Source organism: Babylonia areolata, chromosome 20 (genome assembly GCF_041734735.1).
Source record: "Babylonia areolata isolate BAREFJ2019XMU chromosome 20, ASM4173473v1, whole genome shotgun sequence".
Lineage (NCBI taxonomy): Eukaryota > Metazoa > Mollusca > Gastropoda > Neogastropoda > Buccinidae > Babylonia > Babylonia areolata.
Window position 1 is genome coordinate 43,170,732 of NC_134895.1, and position 2,500 is coordinate 43,173,231.

General features: G+C 42.4%; 3 non-coding genes across 3 annotated transcripts; all 3 read left to right on the forward strand.

The window, feature by feature from the left end:
• The first annotated feature begins 72 nt into the window (after positions 1-72).
• Trnag-ccc (transfer RNA glycine (anticodon CCC)) lies at positions 73-143 on the forward strand. Its single transcript has one exon. It is a non-coding gene; the product is annotated as a tRNA-Gly (tRNA).
• Positions 144-546: 403 nt separating this feature from the next.
• On the forward strand, positions 547-617 carry Trnag-ccc (transfer RNA glycine (anticodon CCC)). The gene has a single exon. It is a non-coding gene; the product is annotated as a tRNA-Gly (tRNA).
• Positions 618-2,135: 1,518 nt separating this feature from the next.
• Positions 2,136-2,206, forward strand: Trnag-ccc (transfer RNA glycine (anticodon CCC)). The gene has a single exon. It is a non-coding gene; the product is annotated as a tRNA-Gly (tRNA).
• The last annotated feature ends 294 nt before the right edge of the window (positions 2,207-2,500 follow it).

Genomic DNA, 2,500 nt, shown 5'->3' on the forward strand with positions numbered 1-2,500 from the left:
TCCGAGTAACAAACGAACTGGGAGAAATATACCATAGACAAACACTGCAAGTAAAAGCGTGTGTGAGCATAAGCGCCGCTGGTGTAGTGGTATCATGCAAGATTCCCATTCTTGCGACCCGGGTTCGATTCCCGGGCGGCGCATCTTTCGTTTTGGGTGCGTGATTTCTTTTTTTTCTTTCTTTCTTTCTTTCTTTCTTTCTTTCCTTTTTTCTTTTTCCTTTTTTTTTTTTTTTTTTTCTCTTTTTTTTCTCTCCTCGATTCCTGCAGGATTTGTATTGATATGTTTATCAGGCTGGGAGCTTGTCTTTTTCAGTTTCGTTTTAAACAGCTGATAAGGTCGTATCATGCTGCATTATGTCGTGACTTATGATGATGTCGTATCACATCATACATCATATTGGTCAGTGATGTGTGTGTGTGTGTGTGTCGGTGTGTGTACATGGGCGCGTGCGAGCGCGCGTGCACAGGTGCGTCCGAGAAAAAAACGAACTTGGAGAAATATACCATAGACAAACACTGTAAGTAAAAGCGTGTGTGAGCATAAGTGCCGCTGGTGTAGCGGTATCATGCAAGATTCCCATTCTTGCGACCCGGGTTCGATTCCCGGGCGGCGCATCTTTCGTTTTGGGTGCGTGACTTCTTTTCTTTTTATTTTTTTTTTTTTTTCTTACCTCGATTCCTGCAGGATTTATATTAATGTTTATCAGGTTGCGATCTTTGTCTTTCTTTTCGTTTTAAACAGCTGATAAGGTCGTATCATGCTGCATTATGTCGTGACGTATTGTGATGTCGTATCATATCATATATCATATACTTGATATCACATGGATATCACTCCTCGGTGTGTGCGTGTATGTGTGTCTGCGCCGTGTGTATGTGCGTATACATCAGTGCACGCATGTGTGTATTTGTGTACGGCAGTGCGCTCGTGCGCCAGTGCGTCCCGGAGTGACAAAGGCCGAACTTGGAGAAATACAACATAGACAAATACAGTAAGTAAATGCGTTTTCACTCGAGTTGTGCATAAGCGCCACTGGTGTAGTGGTATTATGCAAGATTCCCATTCTTGCGACCCGGGTTCGCTGATTCCCGGGCGGCGCATGTTCTGTTGTGGGTGGTGCGAGTCGCGAGTCTCCCCCCCCCCCCCCAGCTCCCCCCCCCCCCCCCCCCCCCCCCCCCCCCCCCCCCCCCCCCACCTCCGAGTCAAATCGTGTACGTTTTGTTTTGATCCCTTTATCAGGTAATGATCTTTTTCTTTTATTTCATCTCGCTAGTTTTATTTTCATATTCCTCCTTCTTCGAATCCTGTACGTTTTCTGTTGATAGTGTTTTAATCATTGGGCTGAGTTTTCTTTTCTTTGTTTCTTGTCATCATGTTGCCAATAGCCGTAGTAAGATTACGTTGTAATATGTCGTAGGCCTACGTGATGTTTAATGTCGTATTGTGGTAAGTTGTGTCACTGAATTGATGCTGTGTCATCATTCATGATCACTATCACGTCGACTCGTTGTCAGTTTTGCGCCATGTAATTTCGTGTCGCATAATTGACTTCGTTGTCACTGCATGAAAAAAAGTTGTATGATCATATAATTGTTGTTTCATGTCATTTTTTCCCCCGCATCTCTCCCTCTGTGGTGTGTGTGTGTGTGTGTGTGTGTGTGTGTGTGTGTGTGTGTGTGTGTGTGTGTGTGTGTCAGTGTGCCTGTGTGTGTCTGTGTCAGTGTGAGTGTGTGTGTGTGTGTGTGTGTGTGCAGCCCGGTGTGTGTGTGTGTGTGTGTGTAATGACGTGTTTCTGAGTATATGCCAGCCTCTCTGTTCTTCTCCCAGTCAGTCTGTGTTCAAGTTTGTTTTGTTTTTTCTATCAGTCAAAGTTCAAGTTAATTTAGATTTAAGTTTCATTTATTGACATTGTTTTGGGTGTGGTTTTGTTTATATTATCTAATTTCATTATTTTAACTACCTTGATGATTCCAGTTCATTTCCAGAAGCCAGAAATATACGAAACAAAAAATGCGGATGCCATTACAGTGTCACAGGTGAAGTCGCAGGCAGTGTCAGTGAACGGTGTAAAATTAAGTGGGACAACTGAGACTGAGAGACATGTAGTGTTCAAAATACGCTGTTATCACACAGCGCCGCTGGTGTAGTGGTATCATGCAAGATTCCCATTCTTGCGACCCGGGTTCGATTCCCGGGCGGCGCACTTTTTACTTCTTTATTTTTTCTTCCATCCAACATCTGTTTCGCCAATTTCCTTTTTTTTTTTTTTTTTTTTACTGAGAGGTGAATCTGCCTTAAATTATTCCTGGTCATTATAATATTCCTAAAAAAAAAAAAAAAAAAAATTATAAAAAAAAAGTACTTTGAATACCATTTCAGAAAGCTTTTTCAGTTATGGCCCCAGCGAGCTGATGTGGAGCAGCAAAACTGATATATGAACCCAAGTTGAACGTTTTATATATATACGCCATAATTATCACTAAGAGAAGTACACCGG